General features: G+C 35.1%; 1 protein-coding gene across 11 annotated transcripts in view; it reads right to left on the bottom strand.

The window, feature by feature from the left end:
* LOC101888705 (restin homolog) overlaps positions 1-23,698 on the bottom strand; it is a 126,634-nt gene that overhangs the window by 83,206 nt on the left and 19,730 nt on the right. The window contains exon 1 of one of the 11 annotated variants that reach the window (XM_020036549.2): positions 22,403-22,687. The exons of 9 other annotated variants lie outside the window; for them this stretch is intronic. The gene's annotated coding sequence lies outside the window, so the exon portion shown is untranslated. Of the gene's footprint in view, positions 1-22,402; positions 22,688-23,698 lie in introns of those variants that run through there. One more of the 11 variants, XM_059129759.1, reaches the window with a different exon arrangement.

Below are 23,698 nucleotides of genomic sequence, written 5' to 3'. Positions count from 1 at the left end.
GCACCTCAGAACACTCACATCGTTTATATTATACACAACTACTACACACACAAATTACTGCACTAAAAATAAGTTAATACCTTGCTTTTCAATAATTATGCAAAGAATTGTCATTTTAAAATATATTTAATTTTGTAATACAGATCTATTTTTACTCTTTTTTTTACTGATCCCACTGAAAAAAGCAACTTACTACATTTGCTCTTTTTTGATGCTATTTTCGAAGTGTTCCGTTAGAATGAAGCCAAGATTATTATGTTTTCTAAAAAGATTATCCTCTTAAGAGTTCATGTATACACATTTGACAATAAATATCTGATATTCATTTTTTGAATTTTGGCCAATGGCAGCGACCACTGTGCTGTGGGGTTTAAGGGCCTCGTCCACCAACCAGTATTGATTCCATTAATGATATCTATAAATTGTCCTCCACGAAGAGAGTCTGAAAAAAGCAAGCTGCTTTCTCAGTTTCTACATCAAACAAGTCAAAAAGCAGCTAAGTTCGGCCAGGCAGAATTTTTAAAACCATCCAGCATTTTGACGGAACTTGGAAAAAATAAAAAAAAAATCCATAAAAAAATACTTCCCAATCCCTTTTATGGGGCTATACGAAGACGTGTTTTTATACTCTACACCACATAGCGGTCAGGGTATTATGTATGTATTTGTGCATTTGTTTGTAACATGGAGAAGGACGCGAGGTAGAATTTATGCATGTCAGTCTGTCCATGTATTTTTTTTCAACAAAATGCAGGTCGCATTTATTATCCGACTGAGATGAAATTTTCCCAGGGACGAACCCTTATTTATTTAGATAAAGCTCCCATATATATCTTCAACCGATTCCAGGTTAATTGTGCAGTCTAAATGACCTGAATTTTTGGCACATCTGACGGAATTCTGCCCAGAAGCAAGTACTTCAAATTTTGGTGAAAATCGGTTCAGATAATGCAATAGCTTCCATATATATGTTTCATCCTAGTTGGTTTTGAAGTCCCTTACTTGCGTAATATGCTCTCCACAACATGATATGTAATAAGAGACATCAAATAGATATGGGGACCATATTAAAAAGTGGACTTACATGGCCATTTACGAACCTAATCTGCCTAATGGCAAAATCTGCCACCATTCTAGCAAAAAATAGGTAAGATGACCATTCAAAATTAAACATTTTTCGGTCATTTCCAAAAAACAATAGGCTTCTACTGTGCCCCTAACCCGAACTCCATGCAGCGTTTCGTGAGGATCAGGTCATAATTCCGACCTGTAATCACTCTACAAATTTATATAAACAGCCGGACAGACAAGTCCAACACCTTCATCAGATAAACAAAATAAGAAGGCTAAGTTTGATGAAATCGAACACAAATTAAATAGAATGAATTAATTTTTGGAACTAACTTATTGGTTATTGCTGTCGGTTTTGTTGTTACTTACTTCGTATGACAGGAGTTAGGATGCTGTTTTGTAAGTAGTAGTGGTACAAAAATGAACATAGGAAACCCATTATTTGGTAATGAGATTTTTGTGCTGTAAGTGGTCTACCAAAGATCTTCTGTTGATTTCTAAAAGAATGTTAATAGCCAAAAGACTTGTGGTATTACTTCTAGGAGAATTTTTCTGAGATACTTGCGGAAAGGCTTTTATTTTCAAAGTAAAAGTACCAACCTCGCACAGATTTACATTAGGTCTATCTATTGGAGTAACGATTAGTAAAATTTTGGTATAAAAAATCATGATTCCAAGAGTTGGCGATGAAGCGATCACTATTTTTCTGTCGGTTAATATAAAGTACTATATTTGTTACAATTACATCTAGAGCCAGATATAAACAATTTAAAAAGTATGAGTCGCTTTCGCCAACAGAAGTATGAACTCAACCAATGTTCGGTTATTTAAATATATATCTACAATCTGTTGACCCTTAATAGGGGGAGTTTCCGAAGTGGTCGGCCAATATTATCCATTTCGTATCTGACCTATGTCTAATATAAACATGATTTGGACTGTATCGACCACCTCCTAAGTGTATATATGTATGAGATACATGATAATTTTTGGAAAATGTTGAAATGTGCGTGAGGTACCAGAGATAGTGGACCGAAGTATTCCACTCATGTAATACTAACAAAAATATTGAGATATGATTAACATTTAAAAAAGTCAGGCGTCTATTACCAATTTCATGGGAATAATTGTTATTGAAAAATTTAAACTTTTGTGTGGCATATACAAGAAGTAGTAGGCCGATAGATTCCATATTCACATCAGATTTTAAATATTTAGATACACCATGTTTGAAAAGAGTCGCTGACTTGTCTCGCAAATTAAGAGATATAAATATTAAAAATTGTGACCCAATGTGGTGGAGCTACCAGAAGGGGTGGTCCAATATCGGTCAAAATTTGAGCCAGAAGGAGTGGTCCGATATATTCCAACTTCACACCTGATCTTGTGTTGATAAAAATATTGGGACGTGCCGAGATTAAAAATAATCGAATGCTCAATTCGCGTTTTATGAGCTTCATGACCATTCAAAATTTTGACATGTTGTGTGGTGAGGCGCCAGAAGAAGTGGTTTGTTCTATTCTCTCTTCATACTAGATCGTTGCGTTGCGTTAGCAGAAATATTGAAATGTGCGATATTTGAAGACACTCTGACTTTTATTTTACATTTTATAAGACATAAAATTATTCTAAATTTTGAACCCTTGTGGGGGAGGTATTTAATGGGGTGCACCGACATTGTCCATTTTTCGCACCTGACAAGCACTGATACAAATATTACGATTTGCAAAGTTTGCACAAAATTGAAGGATCCTTGCTCGTTCTGTAAGGTAATTATTTCCTGTGAAGATTTTGACCTTTTTTGTCTGGCTGGGAATATTTGTTATCAATTCTAGTACTTCTAGTTCTAAAATGAAATATCCTACCGCATGGTACCTAAAGTTGGAATTTTGAACGACAAGTTCAGATCAAGTTAGATTAATTTGAAACATGTCTTTTATTAAAATATGACTGGCTAAAATACAACCTCAGACGTAGGATGTTGTCCTTCATTAATGCAACAAAGCCAAATAAAAAACACGCCAAGAAATATGATGAATATGAGGACAAGTTACAACCATTACCCAAGAAGTTCTGCTTTCCAGACGATATTCAATATATCATCTTTATGAAGCCAATCATCTATAGAAAGAATTCTAATTTTAAAAAAAACATAGATTTGGGGTTGGTGTATACTCCCCAGGAGTCAATCGTTTAAAACAAAAGAGTTGTTCTGCTTAAATATCTATCAATATAAGAGCATCCAGGAAAAAACAATGTAAGTCAGAATTTCCCTGGCATTTCTCCTCACTACCCCTTAGCAATCAATCCTAATCTTCCCTCTTTTTCTATATACTATCCTACTTTAGAGATTAGACAAAGACTCTTAGGATTCGTATTATAATTTCTATAGTTTTTTATACCCTCCACCATACATAGTACTGAGGATATATTAAGTTCGTCATTCCATTTGTAACTCATCGAAATAATAATTTTACACCTAAGAAGTATAATATTCTTGATCAGCGTAAAATTCTAAGACGATATAGCCCTGTCAGTCCATCCGTCTGTTGTAATCACGCTAGAGTCAAAACGAATTGAGATAGGAAGCTAACTCTTTGTCTGCAGGCAGGTTAAGATCGAAGATAGGCTATATCGATCCACGATATCGCACACCCCCCATATAACGGCACCCCCGATATTCGGCATTTTGATGGTTTTAGCCACATTTTCAATGGAATTGTATGAAAATCTACACAAGGAGTTCTTTGTGAGCATATTACCCCGTGAAAGAGAATTGCCTATATAGGTCCACAATGTCGTATATCCTCCATATTACGGTACTTCCCGATATTCATTATTTTGATAATTTTTGCCACATTTTCAATGGAATTGACTCAAAATCTACACAAGCAGTTCCTTCTAAGTACTTTACCTCCTGGAAGAGAATTGTCTGTATAAGTCCGATATCATATATCCCCCATATAACGGTACCTCCCGATGATTTTAGCGACAAATTTTTAGCGGAATTGTTTCAAGTTTGATAAAATTGACGTATTCGTGTAGCTCCCATGTAACGTGTTTCATTTATATTTTTTCAAGATCCTTCAAAATAGTGGAGGGCATTAAAAAAACTTAGCTGCTTTTTACTCGTATTTTTTTATCTATTCTTGCTTCACACATTCAAGTTGTCTACCAAAGAGTCTATGTATTGTCCTCAAAGACTATCCCCCTTTTTCATAATTATTTTTCAGCTCATCAGTGCAAACCGAACATTAAACACAATTTTTCTTTCAGTGACAAATAGTTAGCTTCTGGGCAAATTTAAATGGAACTGTTCTAATACTTAATATAAACGCCTCGTTAATAAAACACATTTACATTTTATGGACTTTTGCTTCTTCTTTTTCGTGTCAGTTTTTGAAAGTAAAAGAGAACGGAGCTGATAATCAGCTCGTAAATGTTTCACTCTTCAATTGATTCGGCTGCTAGACACGATTTGGAGAAATGCCACCTGTGCAAACGTGAAAATAGTTTGCGCCATTTGATGTTGTTAATTTGCCTATCCAAAGATGTTGTTGTTGGCGGTGCTGTTGTTCTGTTCCAGTCACAAGTGGGACTTGAGATACATGCCAAGTAAGTAGCTGCCAGCGGCGGTAAGCGTGAATTGTTAATGACGAGAATGTAAGCCAAAAAACGAAAAGCGAGCGAGCCAGCGAACATGGTTGGCATTCGGTCTTAATGAACCGGCGCGTTGTTTCCAACATTCTCTATAGCCGCAAGGAAGAGGCCAGCAATTGGGAATTGAATGGAAGCATGAATGGGCAAATAATTGAAAGGCCGATAGAAGACAGTTAGCTAAATGCCAGCTATCGATAAGAACACAAAAAAAAGAAACACTGAAATAGAAATGAAATTGAAATTAAAGCGAAAAGAAGCATTTCTGCTTCGTCATTAATCAATGAAAATGACACATTGGCGATAGTGGATACAATGTCATTTAACATTTCGTTGTCAATTTACACATGCGACAGACTGTAGGAGAGTTGAGGATGTTTCACGCAAGAAGTTGCATTATTGTAAAAAAGAAAAGTAGCCCAAGCAGACTTCCACCTTAAGATATTGTGGTCTGGAAAGCGGAGAGAAGAGTATCAGAGTATCCAGCTTCACCGACTGATTAATTTTTTATTCGAATTTCTATTGGAGGATGAATTGAAATAATCGTCTCCATAAATACTTAAGCAACACACTTGCTGTACTTTTAATAACACTCAACAGACCAAAGATGCGTATATTGTAATATTTTGCGAGGAGGAATAACAATATGTATTCAATATGTTTCAAAGCACCCTCGTTTTCTTATTTTAGATTTTTCTCTCAGGAACCAGTTTAATAAAGGCTCGCTTTTCTGCAAGGGGGTATTCAATAGATCTCAATTAGTGTTGGTGAAATTCATACTGAAGACAACATCACACGCTGATTTCTAACTGACTGTCAAACTAGGCCACAAAGTGGGCTTAGGTTATTAAGAAATCCCTAAGATGACCTCCAACCGTCAATTAACGATTATTGTTGTTTTATCACTGGGATTTATATTTTCCATGCATATCACTCTCAGCTTTTCAAGGTCTTGAGTTTTTGTATACTATGGGTTTATGAGGGCTTGTTGGTAGAATGTCATATTTGGATGAGGTTTTCGGATGATTTTACCCACTTTACAGCTGATGGCTGCGAGCTAGTTACGATTGTTTTGGAATCTCCTTCATTCGGCTGTTTTACCAAATCATCGTATTTGCTAAGATTACGAACCATATATTGGCAGGAAGTGACTTTATTCGCAGTCGGATCCAGACATCAGAAATCGTTTTTACTCGCGATTGAAACATACTGGCGAGCTGGAGTCCTATAAGTGCAGTTATATTACACAAAGTTTACTCTCTACTCTGTTGTTTTATGTGGAAGCGCTCGCGAGTTACATCTATTTGATAAATAAGAGAGGGAGTCACAATGCTCGAAATAGAATAAGAGTTAACTCTAAGAAAAAAGTAATGTGATTAATGCCCCTAAAGTTATCAAAATACCGAATATCAGGGGGTACCATTGTATGGGGGCTATACGATATCGTGGACCTATATAGATAATACTCTTCCAGGGCGTAAAGTACTCACAAAGAACTCCTTGTGTGGATTTTTAGATAATTCCATTGAAGTGGACCGATATATCCCATCTTCGAACTTGACCTGCCTGCAGGCAAAAGGGGGATAAGCTTCCTATATCAATTCATTTTGACTCTAGCGGACTAGGCTAAATCGTCTTAGAATATATATACTTTGTTAAGTCTGAAATTATTGTTTCTATGAGTTACAAACGAAATGACGAACTTATGCCCTCCATACTATGTATGGTGGAGGGTATTAAAATATTCGATTTCTTTTTTCACTTGTAACACGCACTTCCGAGTTTAGAAGTTGTGTTTTACTTTTTCAATGTGGAATTAGTAGCAAGGTCACTTTACTTCTCTTATTTGGAGCTTTAATTGGGATTTGACATTTGGCCCTTCGTGTACATTCGTATATGGTGCTGAGTCAACCGTTAATTCCCACCATGTGGCAAGTTGAAACGCAATCGATCAGGATTTCGCCAGAGGGCAACCAGGCTATTTTATTTTTTATGGTTTAGCCAACTAAAGTGTCTTTTCCGTAAGTTTGCTATTTACGTAACATTTTCAATATTTGAGAGTTCTTCATGACATATTGTCATTCTATACATCGAATGAGTCCTCATCATGCAATGCGAGGATTGTCGTTTATGTAACTGAAATGTGTTAACCTGCGGCAATCTTTGGGTCTAAGGAAAGGTATCTTCAATCACAATTTTTATCATCCAAAGAACTCCGTTAATATAATGCATTTGCTTGCAAATCACGCATCACGCTACTTTCGATTTTGCTTAACGGACCCCATCCAAAGTTTTTTCCCTAACAAATATTAGTTGGTCTTTCCCTGGCTCCAATATTTTGCTTTTGCTCGTCAAACCTAGTGTCCACTATAGCCAAATCTTTGGTTACAATTTTTAACTTCAGTCGGTGTAGACAAAGTAAAAATTGTTGATGGTTTTTGGGTATTTCCCCTCTTGAAAGATCAGATACACAGGCCCCCGCTGAATACCTTAATAAATTGCGTAGAAATTTCTGCACCTTCTTTTCATCACGCCGCTAATGACAAACATGAACAACATCGTTGACACTTATCTACTCATTTATCAGTCTCTTCGATGTACATCGTCGTAACATTTTTTTATTTCATTTTCAATTTCAATAACATTTCAGGTTGTTACACCCCAATTTGAGATGTTGCGAACGAATGCGAACCTTACACTTGAACGCACTCAGTGGCCCCTAGGTTCGGTCGGTCGGTCGGTCGGTCGGTCGATCACATTGATCTCGCATGACAGCCAGTGTCCTTTTCAACAACGACGCATCACGACGCAACCTGGGAAGGCAACGAAAACATCTCAGATTTGTGAATTCACATTTCATTTGATGTTAACGTCAACAATGTATGAATTACACAGATTAGATCAGAATTACATACGCAAATACACAGATATACCCATATGTAGGTTTGTGTGTTGAAATGCCAAAAGTGTGTATGGATTCACACATGTGTCAAGTCAATTGCAATAAACTAGGGTGGGGTTGCGGCTGTTACATATTTCAAAAAAAAAAAAAAAATACAATTAAAATTTTGAAATGCTTGTACGGCAAAAATTGAAAGATATTTCAAAATATTTAAAAAAAAAATGCCAGATGTTTGTTTGCATCAGATGTTGAATTAGATATGACAACAATATTGTCATTTTACGAATTCGAAATGAATAACATCTAGGTCTGTTTTGTCGGCTGACGGAACTTTGAGCCAAAACCAAACCATTTGTAACACATTTTCAAACTCTATGGCAAATTTAAATGTTCATTCAAAGGAATTTTAGTTCGTAATGTGCTTGTTTTTTTCTCGAATTTGTGACACACCCCAATGTACACACATATCTATCGCATTTATTTGTGTCAAATACAATATCGAATAAAACACAATCAGTTTTCGATTCGATTAATTAGTGGTTAACCACAATTTTGAAAAAAAAAATCATTTCATGGAAGAAAATGAAAATTCTATAAATGAGTATCGTAGACAATGTTTTGAATTTGAAAGATATATATTTTTTTTGTCGGTCTATTGAAAGAAAAACATTGAAACAAATCAATCAAGAGAGAGGCAGCCATGTGCAGAAGAACTTATCGACATCGGAACCAAACCCATGCCGCCATATGGCTTGAGAGGGTATATATCATTTGATAAGGCCAAAACGTGCCTCATCGAAATAACGGTCTCCAAATCCGTTTCAGGACATTTGGAGCCGATTATAAAAACGGAAATTAACATCAGGTTCTCCCCAAATCCGCTGTAAAAATGGGATTCAAAATTTTAAAAAACAAAACGCTCATAAAACGCGAAATAAGCATCTGACTCCCTTCAAATTTCATACATGCAAATAATTTTTGCTAACGCAAAATCTGTTGTGATGATGATAGATATATGCCAACACCATCTGGTACCTCCGCCACAAAGGGTTGCAATTTCCAATAAGTTATGACAATCTGTCATAACTTACAAAACAATTAGGCGATTCTTTACATCTTGCCATATCTAAATATTTCTCTTAACCAGAAATCTGATATGAATATGTAATTTATTGGAATTTATGATTTCGCATAAAATATAAATGTTCGATTTCCTTCAAATTTTGCACATACCAATATTTTTATCTGTATCAGATGAAGTATAAAAATGGATTACTTCGGTCCGCTATATCTGGCATCTCACGCATATTTCGACATTTTCCAAAAATCTATATCTCATGTAAAGTATATAAAGTAGTCGATAAAGTCAAAATCTGACACGTTGTAATTTTTATATCAGCCTTAAGTCAGATACGAATTGGTCAATATTGGCTAGCAGCTTCGAAACGGGTCAATAGTTTGAATAATCATAACTCAAGGCTCGGGGTATACATCTGTCGGCAAAACCGACTGATATTATTTTGCTTGTCAATATAAAAATTTACATTTATTTGTTCTAGCTGGACATCAGATGTTATTTGGGAATTGAAGATATATTAAGGCTTAACTCTAGTCTAGTAAAAATTCTCGGACTTTTTGAAAAATTTTCCAAAGATAGGTACCTCGTACCTCGATTCGGGGGAATTATTTTTTATGAACCGGATCCTCAGGTTAAAGTGTAATCCGGGCCAAAAAATGGATAGTTTGGATACAACTCCCGAATAGTTTTAAATAAACCCATTATGTGACCCCATCTAACCCGGACTCTCGGGTCAAATATCCGAATACCCGGGGCCCAAGAACAAAAGTTCAAAAAAATCCGAGAGTCTTAGGACCCGGGAAGTTAACATAAAACCTTGACCAGGAACCCTCACCTCCCACTATAAAGGAGGTTGAACAACGCATTCATAAGAAGTGTTTCTATAGCTCTTCAAGTCTCTCTGGGACAAATACAAAGCCTATCAATTAGAGTTAGGCAACCTGGATTACGATGTTTTGAAATATGCTTGTAAAGTATAGTTAAAAAATCTGGTTTCAACTCTTGTGACGACGTAAAATAATCAAAAACTAGGCTTTACCTGGAAACATATCTGAAAATTAAATTTACTTAATTATTCTCGTCTATTGTAACAAAGTGTAAAGGTAGTTTTATGAAGCGCCATTAAATTTTATTTTAATCACAAAACTTTACATTAACTATCTCTTTTTTTTTGGATTTATATTTTTTACTTTGTTTTTCGATAAGAGTATATAAAAAATAAATGAGGCCAGCATTGCTTTTTATTGACCTTGATGATGACGATTGTGGATGGACGACATACATAAGTTTAGTTAACATTTTTCCAAGTACTTCAAAAACAACAAACAAGACAACAACAACAACTTTAGCAAGTTAAAAAAGTTATTGTCTCATTGTTGTGTTTATAAACATTTATTTATTTATTCATTCATGCCAATGTCGTGTTGATGTTTCGAATTTTTTTTGTTTTCCCTACAAATTTCAAATTTAAAATGAAATCGCTAAATAAAAACCTAATTAAAATTTACGTTGAAAAACTTTGAAACCCTTAACTCTACATTTAAACCGAGAATACAATATTTAAAAATGAAGCGGTGTTGTGGCTGGGCACAAATGAAAGATCTCGAGTACTTTCCGAATCTGTGGACATTATAGTCAAAAAGAATTTCAGACTTAGGAATTTTTTGCATTTTCTGAAGAATTACCGCTCAATTTTATGAAAATTGCAGATAGAAGCATCCACAGAACAGAAACTAAGAATGAAGCGGTGTCGAGGCTGGGCACAAATGAAAGGTCTCGAGGAGTACTTTCCGAATCTGTGGACCTTATAGTCAAAAAGAATTTCAGACTTAGGAATTTTTTGCATTTTCTGAAGAATTATCGCTCAATTTTATGAAAATTGCAGATGAAAGGGTTCACAGTACAGAAACTAAAAATGAAGCGGTGTCGAGGCTGGGCACAAATGAAAGGTCTCGAGGAGTACTTTCCGAATCTGTGGACCTTATAGACAAAAAGAATTTCAGACTTAGGAGTTTTTTTGCATTTTCTGAAGAATTATCGCTCAATTTTATGGAAATTGCAGATAAAAGCGTCCACAGAACAGAAACTAAAAATGAAGCGGTGTCGAGGCTGGGCACAAATGAAAGGTCCCGCGGAGTACTTTCCGAATCTGTGGACCTTATAGTCAAAAAGAATTTCAGACTTAGGAGTTTTTTGCATTTTCTGAAGAATTATCGCTCAATTTTATGGAAATTGCAGATAAAAGCGTCCACAGAACAGAAACTAAAAATGAAGCGGTGTCGAGGCTGGGCACAAATGAAAGGTCCCGCGGAGTACTTTCCGAATCTGTGGACCTTATAGTCAAAAAGAATTTCAGACTTAGGAGTTTTTTGCATTTTCTGAAGAATTATCGCTCAATTTTATGGAAATTGCAGATAAAAGCGTCCACAGAACAGAAACTAAAAATGAAGCGGTGTCGAGGCTGGGCACAAATGAAAGGTCTCGAGGAGTACTTTCCGAATCTGTGGACCTTATAGTCGAAAAGAATTTCAGACTTAGGAATTTTTTGCATTTTCTGAAGAATTACCGCTCAATTTTATGAAAATTGCAGATAGAAGCATCCACAGAACAGAAACTAAAAATGAAGCGGTGTCGAGGCTGGGCACAAATGAAAGGTCTCGAGGAGTACTTTCCGAATCTGTGGCCCTTATAGTCAAAAAGAATTTCAGACTTAGGAATTTTTTGCATTTTCTGAAGAATTATCGCTCAATTTTATGGAAATTGCAGATAAAAGCGTCCACAGAACAGAAACTAAAAATGAAGCGGTGTCGAGGCTGGGCACAAATGAAAGGTCTCGAGGAGTACTTTCCGAATCTGTGGACCTTATAGTCAAAAAGAATTTCAGACTTAGGAATTTTTTGCATTTTCTGAAGAATTACCGCTCAATTTTATGAAAATTGCAGATAGAAGCATCCACAGAACAGAAACTAAAAATGAAGCGGTGTCGAGGCTGGGCACAAATGAAAGGTCTCGAGGAGTACTTTCCGAATCTGTGGACCTTATAGTCGAAAAGAATTTCAGACTTAGGAGTTTTTTGCATTTTCTGAAGAATTACCGCTCAATTTTATGAAAATTGCAGATAGAAGCATCCACAGAACAGAAACTAAAAATGAAGCGGTGTCGAGGCTGGGCACAAATGAAAGGTCTCGAGGAGTACTTTCCGAATCTGTGGACCTTATAGTCAAAAAGAATTTCAGACTTAGGAATTTTTTGCATTTTCTTTTTATGAAAATTGCAGATAGAAGCATCCACAGAACAGAAACTAAAAATGAACCAGTGTCGAGGCTGGGCACAACTGAAAGGTCTCGCGGAGTACTTTCCGAATCTGTGGACCTTATAGTCAAAAAGAATTTCAGACTTAGGAATTTTTTGCATTTTCTGAAGAATTATCGCTCAATTTTATGGAAATTGCAGATGAAAGGGTTCACAGTACAGAAACTAAAAATGAAGCGGTGTCGAGGCTGGGCACAAATGAAAGGTCTCGAGGAGTGCTCTCCGAATCTGTGGACCTTATAGTCAAAAAGAATTTCAGACTTAGGAATTTTTTGCATTTTCTGAAGAATTATCGCTCAATTTTATGAAAATTGCAGATAGAAGCATCCACAGAACAGAAACTAAAAATGAAGCGGTGTCGAGGCTGGGCACAAATGAAAGGTCTCGAGGAGTACTTTCCGAATCTGTGGACCTTATAGTCGAAAAGAATTTCAGACTTAGGAATTTTTTGCATTTTCTGAAGAATTATCGCTCAATTTTAGGGAAATTGCAGATGAAAGGGTTCACAGTACAGAAACTAAAAATGAAGCGGTGTCGAGGCTGGGCACAAATGAAAGGTCTTGAGGAGTACTTTCCGAATCTGTGGACCTTATAGTCAAAAAGAATTTCAGACTTAGGAATTTTTTGCATTTCTGAAGAATTATCGCTCAATTTTATGGAAATTGCAGATAGAAGCATCCACAAAACAGAAACTAAAAATGAAGCGGTGTCGAGGCTGGGCACAAATGAAAGGTCTCGAGGAGTGCTTTCCGAATCTGTGGACCTTATAGTCAAAAAGAATTTCAGACTTAGGAATTTTTTGCATTTTCTGAAGAATTACCGCTCAATTTTATGAAAATTGCAGATAGAAGCATCCACAAAACAGAAACTAAAAATGAAGCGGTGTCGAGGCTGGGCACAAATGAAAGGTCTCGAGGAGTGCTTTCCGAATCTGTGGACCTTATAGTCAAAAAGAATTTCAGACTTAGGAATTTTTTGCATTTTCTGAAGAATTATCGCTCAATTTTATGGAAATTGCAGATGAAAGGGTTCACAGAACAGAAACTAAAAATGAAGCGGTGTCGAGGCTTGGCACAAATTTAGAAATTAATTAAAAATGTGTTGCAATAATTTTTGTATTTTCTGTATTTATAATTTGAATTCAAAAATTTTTGTCAGTGCATGTATATTACCTTCTGTTCAATTTTAACTCCAATCAATGCTCTCACTATTTTTCGAAGTTCGAATTGAATTTGTTAGATTTGATTTTAGCTTTACATTTGCTCTCACTGAGGAAAGCTCTAAAAGCTTTTACAAAAAACCGAAAAATTTAACAAATGTTCTTCATGTACAGCAGAGTCGTGCGGATGGAGAGAGAGAGTGAGAAAGAGAAGCACGATCCTGAGTAAAGTGTTTGTGAGAAGACAAAGAACTAAGTGCGCGCTCCCAAAATGCGAACGTTACTATTTATTTTTTTAGGAATCTTTTTTTTTTTTGTTTTAAGAAAATGCTGCGCCAAAAGAGTGCAATCCGGTGTTGGAAAACATATATTTTTGTACACATGGGCCATTATTTCGTTTATACTTATTCTGCACTAAGTTAATTTTACACCAACAAGTAGTAGGTTGTAGGAAATACGCGAAAGCACTATTTTTTATTTCAAATATTTAATACTTTGATAAACGAAATAATGGCCCATGTGTACAAAAATATATGTTTTCCAACACCGGATTGCACTCTTTTGGCGCAGCATTTTCTTAAAACAAAAAAAAAAAAGATTCCTAAAAAAATAAATAGTAACGTTCGCATTTTGGGAGCGCGCACTTAGTTCTTTGTCTTCTCACAAACACTTTACGCAGGATCGTGCTTCTCTTTCTCACTCTCTCTCTCCATCCGCACGACTCTGCTGTACATGAAGAACATTTGTTAAATTTTTCGGTTTTTTGTAAAAGCTTTTAGAGCTTTCCTCAGTGAGAGCAAATGTAAAGCTAAAATCAAATCTAACAAATTCAATTCGAACTTCGAAAAATAGTGAGAGCATTGATTGGAGTTAAAATTGAACAGAAGGTAATATACATGCACTGACAAAAAATTTTTGAATTCAAATTATAAATACAGAAAATACAAAAATTATTGCAACACATTTTTAATTAATTTCTAAATTTGTGCAAAGCCTCGACACCGCTTCATTTTTAGTTTCTGTTCTGTAGACGCTTTTATCTGCAATTTCCATAAAATTGAGCGATAATTCTTCAGAAAATGCAAAAAATTCCTAAGTCTGAAATTCTTTTTGACTATAAGGTCCACAGATTCGGAAAGTACTCCTCGAGACCTTTCATTTGTGCCCAGCCTCGACACCGCTTCATTTTTAGTTTCTGTACTGTGAACCCTTTCATCTGCAATTTTCATAAAATTGAGCGATAATTCTTCAGAAAATGCAAAAAATTCCTAAGTCTGAAATTCTTTTTGACTATAAGGTCCACAGATTCGGAAAGTACTCCTCGAGACCTTTCATTTGTGCCCAGCCTCGACACCGCTTCATTTTTAGTTTCTGTTCTGTGGACGCTTTTATCTGCAATTTCCATAAAATTGAGCGATAATTCTTCAGAAAATGCAAAAAATTCCTAAGTCTGAAATTCTTTTTGACTATAAGGTCTACAGATTCGGAAAGTACTCCTCGAGACCTTTCATTTGTGCCCAGCCTCGACACCGCTTCATTTTTAGTTTCTGTACTGTGAACCCTTTCATCTGCAATTTCCCTAAAATTGAGCGATAATTCTTCAGAAAATGCAAACAATTCCTAAGTCTGAAATTCTTTTTGACTATAAGGTCCACAGATTCGGAAAGTACTCCTCGAGATCTTTCATTTGTGCCCAGCCACGATACCGCTTCATTTTTAAATATTTTATTCTCGGTTTAAATGTAGAGTTAAGGGTTTCAAAGTTTTTCAACGTAAATTTTAATTAGGTTTTTATTTAGCGATTTCATTTTAAATTTGAAATTTGTAGGGAAAATTATGAAATTTGAAATTTTCTCTGGTTTACTACTCCCTCTCTCTATCTCTCCCTCTCTCTCTCTCTCTTTATTAACCCTTTGTGAACCGGAGAAAAAATCACCTTGGTTTGTGTCTTTGCTAATTAAATTTAAATTTATCTTGACGGACATTTTTTTTTCTCTGGATAGGTGTCAGTCGGAAGAACATTTCTGCTGAAAATCCGCAATTAAACAAACTAATCTTCAAACACCGGCATTGATAATTATCTAGACGAAATCTTGACAAACGATTCTTGTATCTTAATATCATCGAATACACAAAAAAATTGTTTCTGTCATTGAATTTCGCAATATTTTTTAATTAACCAGTAGACGATGTTTTTAACAATTAATTTATAGCCTAGCTTTAATTAGCAGAAACACAGAAAGATGCAAAAATTACTGCAATACAACTCAATTAAACAAAATCGATATCAAGTACTCAGTAGCTGGGAGATTCCATTGGTATTGGAAAAATTGTGCCGAAAAAAAAAAAACAAAATCTAAAATTAGAACCTGTGTAGAACTTGGGATGGTAAATTTAATTCGATTAATTCCTTTTGTTGCTCGAATTAAATTAAAAAATCAAAATCTACTTTTGAAACGGTTTACATTGCATTTCTGATAAGTCAGTTACAGGCAAAGCACAGATTTACTTGTTTTCACTTGGAAGTGAAACTTCTCGCGAGCGGGAGTCCTCGGCGTGTACGGAGCTTACTCTTCACTCTTTTGTCTCATATGGGAGCGCTTCCGAGTCTCTTCTCATTGAAAAATCGCTTCTTCTCATTGAAAAATCGAATCGCTCGAAATAGAGTAGGAATAAATGTCAATAGTGACATCGAGTGGAAAAAATGATTTTGTTCACTGATGCTGTCAACTGTGGTGGAGCGTGTGATCGTGCACAAAATCAAAAGAGAGAAAAACAGCAGAAGTAATGTAACGGTGTATTTTGTGTACAAAACCAACAACACTAGCATAGGCTTTGTTACAACATGGATAGGATAAAAATACAACAACGGTATACCCAAAACTAAAGGGAGTGCTAAGCAACATTTCGAGCAAACGCTGCTCCCACTCTAAAACGAGTGAAGCATTCTCGCTTTTATTCGAGCGATATCGAAAAATAGAGTATGCTCGATTAATTTTTTTTGCCCCCAGGAATGTTACGGCTCGAAATTGAGTTTTTCGGAAGTCTGCTTTTGTGTCATTAAAATTTCAACATTATTATGATGTCATGAACAATTTTTTGAACTTTTTATATAACTAGACAGGGAGTTCCAAAAAACGAAACAATCTGTAATAAGAATTGTACCAACCATAGAAGAATCTTTTTACAAATTCAATAAAAATTTAAAAAAAAAATGTGAATAGCGCTGGTTAACTTAAATAATTTTTATATCTATATTATTATATGTGTGCTTACGATTCTAGTATCTCTGCACTTGCTGACGTCAATATACATACCTGAAAGAAAGAAGAAAGAAAATAGTTATAAATATTATTAAAACTTAAAAAGCAATAAATATAATTATAAAAACAAAAAAGTTCACATTATTTCCTATTTATAATTCACTAGCAGGATATCCCATTTAGATGTTAATTTAAATTAGTTCGCTACTTATAAGTAAATGTTGTTTTTATTATTAACTTTGTCATTCCGTATGTAATATCCCTAAATATTCGTCGTAGACCCTATAAAGTGTGTATATTCATGATCAGTATAAAATTCTAATTCTTGATTTAGAGCTTCAAATTTGGCACAACAATTGGTGGTTGGATGGTTGGTATTGCACACGAGTTATGTCGGTCCACGTCTTGGAATAGCCGCCATATAACCGTACATCCCGATATTTGGTATTTTGATGATTTTCGCCACATTTTTTCAGGGATTTGTTTAAAAATTGGTATTTTTAGGTCATAATGAGTTCTAGCTCCTGTGGCGGAACATTGTATGCATAGGTCCACATTTTGGTATAGCCTTTTATAATGTTTTGTTTACCCCAAGTGGAGGGTATTAAGAGTTCGGCCCAGCCGAATTAAAATTATTCGATAAATTAATAATTTTAAATCCAACAATGTATCTAAATCATTGATTCATTTAGAATCCTGAAATTTTGTGTGAGGGCCAACCTTTGGCGGGGGGTGCGAGATAAGACTAGGGCTTTGGAAATTCATACTAGAAGACCACGAAAAAGTCTAAAAGGGCGAACGAATACAGCAAGAATTCTGAGGAATATTTAATGGAGTGGAGTGGTTTTTATGAAATTGGAAATTTAAGTATACGAAAAGTGCTTAAAGCTACTAATTCGGTACCATGATGTTTTTAACGGAAAGAGCTAAAATCTTAAAATGTTATATGGGAATTAAAGAAGTATGCCTGACATGAATAGGTGAATTTGGATATATGTACTATTATTACGAATCCGAAAAGTACTTAATGGTGATGAATATATGAAATGCATGATGATATATGGTATACGTAAATAACTAAATTTATGAATTTGTTCTTTTAGTATCACTGTGAGGTGTAGCGTTTAGACAAGGTAGTGGATTTTAAAATCCGTAAAAAAAACTACTAAATAGATTTAAAATGCTATAGTGTAGGTATATAGCTTGAGTTACGAGTTTTACTACATGGGTCAATGTGTGTGTAGGATTTAGACAGTGGGATGTTTTTGGAAATATGTACTTTATTGTGCACGAAAACTATAAAATGTGACGATACCAAACATACAACGTTTTAATAATTTAGAGCAAATTTGTTACTTGAAGTTTATACCCAGGCAGATAATTCTTGATATATGTCTACGCTTTTCTTTAGAGCCCACAAATAGTACCTCCAAAAATTCGATATTTTATTATTTTGTTCAATGTTGTTAATGAAATAGTCTGGAATTCGATATTTGAAGTTATAAATAAGATCGTTTTGCAAATTATGTACGCATATAGGCATCACATAACGGTACGCCCGGATTTGCTACAAATTTTCAGATTGAATAGTTTAAAATTTTGTATTTTAAGTTGGAAACGGTGTGTAGCAGCAGCATTTTCTTTATAGGACCACGTATAGCTGACATTTATAGCTACCTCGTCCATTTTTTCTATTGAATTGTCTAAAATTTAGTATTTGAAGCCACTTTACTTCCAAAGTTAGAAACCACTTAGCTAATAAACAAATGGGCATTTAGCAAACATTTATATTTCCAATACTTTCCTCACTAACTGTGGAGAAATGTAAAGATATTTCCTAAACAAAATCTATGCCAAATTTAGATTCATATGAAGGAAACACTTTGTATTTCAATTCGTCTCTTAATTTAAACTCATGACGTCTTCAAGGCCTTTCCCAGATTTGTTTTTTTCCAAGAAGTGAAAATAATAGAAACACAACTTAAGAATTTATGCCACAAACAAAAGAAAAATTTTCAATTCTGTCGGCATATCGAATAGTTCTCAGGTGTAATTACGACGATTGTAAACATGAATTGGCATTTGCGATGTCATCGGCAAAGTGGCGTTGGAATGGGGTCATGTGGCAGCTTTCGCATGGAGACAGGGAGAATTGCCAACTTTTGGCCATTGTTTGGTTGGTTGTCTTCAATGCCCACAAAAGAGAAATGCACCACACATTCACCAAATAAATAAGCAAGGTTTGAATGCAGATGGCGAAACTTGGTCAAGAACCTCGTTGTGGCATTCAAAAGAAAGTCAACTTCAAAGATGCTGACGACGACGACGAGGTATTCTAGTTACCAGCCAGTCTAGTCCGTATAATTTCATTTCAGTTGTTAGAAAATGAAATTATAAAAGGAAATTATTCCAAAAAAAAGAGAGAGACAAAAACATAAATAATTTTTTCAGTGAAATTGTCGAAATAAGCAGCAGCAAAACGAAAAAAAAAAAATAATTGTTGAGAAAAAGTAGAAATGCGAAATTCGAAACATTAAAAAAACAAAAGTCAAGGTTCAAAACAAGTTTTCAGAACGAAGTGGCTGGCTGACTGACTGACTGGCTGGCAAACGAACGGCAATTGTTAAATCCATGCTTCGTTTCGTCAGCAGCGCAAGCACAAATAATCACCCAACAAAAACAAAAGCAGCAAATGTCGGAATTGCCGCCGTTCGCAAAACTGAATTAAAAAACAACTTTAATTCGTTTGTTTCTTTTGTATCAAAAAAAAAAAAAAAAAAAAAAAAAAAAAAACAAAAAAAGCGAGCGTCGTCAACACCAAAAGACAACAGCCACAGTGTGACTAGGCAAATAAAAGTGAACACTTCATTAAAACCGAATCACAATAACAATAAAAATAAACATAAACATCAAAATCATAACAATAACAAGTACATCAATTCAAAATACACAAATGAGGGGAGACACAACGTCAAGTAAACAAGGAATGCAACGACATAAAAACAAATTTTTAAAGATGTCCAACTGCGTTTCCAAAAAAAGTATAAAAACATTCGAGGTCGATATACCAGATGTTGTTGGGTTTCTATATATCCGCTCTTGAAATAATTGTGAGATTAGTATTTTAAAATCCCAAAAAAATTTGTTATTGGGACATATGCATGTGAATTCAAAAATATTGTTAGAACCTTCATTCGGTTCAAAAATATTGTTAGGGCCTTAAAAAATATCGATAATTCCAAGATCTCGATCTAAATTGAACATTTTTGCGGGCATATTTTCTACTCATTAGGATTTCAAAAGATATATGCTGGAACTGTGATCGGGACCTTGGCAACCATTAAACTCGACCGGCTGCAGCTTATGCCCAAACCTGGACCGATGTTAAAAATTGAAGGTAGGGGAAATTTCATCCAATAAGAACCTTAAGAGCAAGATTACACCCAATTCGATTCGAAATTGTATATCAATTATCACGAGGTACCACAATATGGGAGCTATACGAAATTGTTTCTATAGAACCCGAAACTGAATCGTGGAGGCAATTTTTTTTCTACATACAATTTTTCTTCTACAATTTTTTTTTTCAAATTTTTGCATTAAGGTTACTTGGAATCCGTTGGTTTTAGATATGTGGTGTTTTCGTCAATATTGCAGATTAAAATACCAGATTAAATCCTACAAAGCATCATTTTAGAATGATTTGAAATTCTGTTGAAATCTTAAAAATACCGAATGTAGCCATTATATTAGGGTATATACAACGACGTGGACCTGTATGGGCAACTTTTGTCATAAGCCTTTACAATATTAAAATGCGAAACTTGAAACAAAAATTCGGTGATTAATGTAACTAAAATCGTAAAAATATACCAAAACGGGACCTGCATAGAAAATTTTCTATCATAGGACGTAGTATCCATTACGAACTTCAAATACGAAATTTGAAATAATTTCAGTGAATAATCGCCAAAAAAAACCGAATATCGGGAGGTACCGTTATATGGGGGCTATACGAAAACATGGACCTATACATACCATGTTCCGTTACTGGATCTTGAACCCATTATGATCTACATAAACCAATTTTTATACAAATCCGTGGAAAAATGTAGAAAAAAATCATCAAAATACCGAATATCGGGAGGTATCGTTATATGGCGGCTATACCAAAACGTAGACCGATATAGCTTATTTTCAATACCAAACATCCTAGACACAATACAAATTGTTTTGCCAAATTGTTAAGCTTTACTTCAAACAATGTAGGCCGTGTCGTGATTTCAACAGACAGACAGACGGAAATCGTTAAATCGACTTAGAATTTTATACTGATTATGAATATATATATACTTTATGGGGTCTACGACGAATATTTAGGGAACAGCTAAATAAAGCGGGTGTCAAATTCTCGCATTCCATTTTGAGTGTGATTTTTAAATTGATGACCATGAAAATTTGAATAGAAACAACTGGGGTTGTACTCTAACATTCGATGTTTATTTTATTTCGATATTTCTGCCGAAATTTTTAACCTAATCAAGTTAAAAATTACATATTCAAATTAATTTCGATCGATTTTTTTTTCGATATCGTATTAAAGAATTAACCACTGGCTCTTAACTACAATGTCACTATGTTACACTTTTTGGCCAAACCGAATTTTCCCTCCTCTCTTAGAGGTTGTGAAACAACTCAAATTTTTTCCATTTCCAAACACTTCATACGATCTCTTTTTCAAAAAAAAAAAAAAAAAAACTGCATTTAATTAAATAGTTTTGCATTGGCACTGCAAAATTAGCTTTGCAAATTCGTGTCATAAATAAAGCAAATCAAGTGCGAAAACTAAGACACTAATTGAGAATTGAAAATAGTTCCACGTCGTTATCTAATCGATAACCGGAAGACTTCCACAAAACAATTTTCAAAAATTAAGTCCAACTATTTTGTTTGCCAAGCTGGGTGTTTGTTATTGCTTTTGAAGGTATTCCAAAAGAAACTGAATATCACTAATTTTGGATACAATCGTGTTATGGCAAATATCAAACAGTATTGGGTCTTGAGACGTGATTCACCATACAACTAGCAACTAATTACACTATTCATGTGTCCTCCCCCTCCCTCTCTCGCTCAAATTCTCCCCGACGAGGAGAAAAGAACCCAAACGCTTTACGAAATGCTGCCGCAATCGAACGAACGATCGTACGAATGACAGTGACAAGTGCGAATAATTGCATTGTTTAGTAATTTAACTACTTGAAATTCAAGACGAGAATCCAAAACAGAACCGGCGTCACAGAGTCACACCGAAAACCAAATATGTGCGACAATCCAGTACAAACACCATTGAGCATGAGATGCTCATTAACGAGGCACAAACCAAGAATACTGGGGGTCGGGACGGGACGGGTATCCCCAAGGGATAATGGCGTTTCCACAGTTTTTTTTTTTTTTTTTGTCTTAGTCAATTACCGTGGACCACTGTTGTTCGTCGTGTCATTTGAGGAACTTGCTTGGAAACACACAGAATACCATTTTTTTCAACAAAAACAACAACTTTTGGCGACCTGAAGCGGCCGACGATCGATTTCACAACTTTGTTGCTTGGCATTGTTTTCCAATTTTTGTAATTTTGTTTCGAAGTTGTTTTTCTTGTGTATCTGATGTATTTCAATAAATTACTGTATTTTTGATTATTTTAAACTATTAGTTATCCTTGTTTTCGTTTCACAATTTTTTGTTTTGTTTTTTTTTTTTTTTTTTTTTTTTCAAGAAGTCAAAGTAATTTTTAAATTCGAAAAAGGACCTTCAAAACAGAATCTTGAACGTGACACCAGTGGAACTATAAAAACAAGTGCGAGTGTAAATTTTATTTAGTTCGTGCTTTAATTTTGCGTTCAGTGCAGCGATCGAACAATTACCAAACATTAGCAACTATTCTAGGAATTAATTCAAATCACCTTTTTTATTTAAAACAATTTCGTTTAATTTCGTGTTGTTGTGTTTCTTTTTCTCTGTTTATCCACAATTCCTCGTTCACAAATGAAAATCGTTTTGAAATTCAAGTAAATTTTAGTTTGTGTTCGGTTTCGATGTTAATCTTTTTATTACTTTTCTGGTTTGTTGTAGTTGTTGCTAAATTAGTGTTTTTTTAACTTTGCGTTAGATTTTTTCTATTTTGAACACGACAAACACGTCCGTCTAGCTTAGTATCGTAACAGTAACTAAAGTTTAATACGAAGCGGGTTTGCTTCGTCGCTAGCTGTTGTGCTGGCTACAGAGAACAGAGCAGTCGGCTCTAAACAATTCTACAGCTCAACACGATCGCATAAGCGAATGAGTATTTACTCTTTCTCTCTTTCGGGGAAATACCCCAACTTGGTTTGCCTAATGAGAGCGTTGAGTATTGAAGAGGGCAAGACATTAAACGGCGATATTTGCAAATTCTCTCTTTGGAGGAAAAGGGGGGCAAAATGTTACCGGCATTTGTTTTTAATTTCACGTTTTCTTTATTTGTTATCGGAATTGTAGGTGTGCTCCACTACAACCAACCACAAACAATAACATCAACAACGACAATGACAACAACAACACAGCGACACAACAACGCTACTAAAATAGACAAATGCTATTCTAATCTACTTCCAATATTTTTTCAGGCCCCTTTCACCACCACCCGTGCGTATTCCAGAACTCTAAAATTTTATCCAGAATATTTTACTTTGTTGTTGTCCATGCTTATTCCCAAATTGTGTTGGTATTATTGCATCACCGTAACTGACCGGTTGCTCCCCCTGTTCTTGCTTTAACAATAGCTAAGTAGTTATGGGTACGTGCATGGATAGAGGATAAGTCACAATATTCTTGCGCCCACTGAATCAATGGGATGGGTAACATTAGCAGATTGAGTCATTTCAATGTCATCTTAAACGGGCCGCTGCTCTACAATAACAAAAACAATAGTATGTTATGCGAATTTATATGACGTACATGCAATGCAATTGACGATTTAAATCCGCTGGACTTTTTAGATACAGGCGAGAAGTTAAATTTTAAATGGTGGTAGCAAGACACAATCAACATGAATACCCAGGGCATTTGTCGAAATACAGGGTTATAGCCTCAGCCATATGGCTAGAAAGGGTATACATCATTCAATACGGTTAAATCGTGCCTAGTCGAAGTAACGGCTTTAGACCCTAGGTCTTTTTGAATCAAATCCGTTTCAGGAAATTTTGAGTCGATCTAGCGATTTC

Source organism: Musca domestica, unplaced genomic scaffold, assembly GCF_030504385.1.
Source record: "Musca domestica strain aabys unplaced genomic scaffold, Musca_domestica.polishedcontigs.V.1.1 68, whole genome shotgun sequence".
Classification (NCBI taxonomy): Eukaryota; Metazoa; Arthropoda; class Insecta; order Diptera; family Muscidae; genus Musca; species Musca domestica.
Note: the sequence above shows the minus strand (reverse complement) of the source record. Positions and strands in the feature narration are given on the sequence as shown.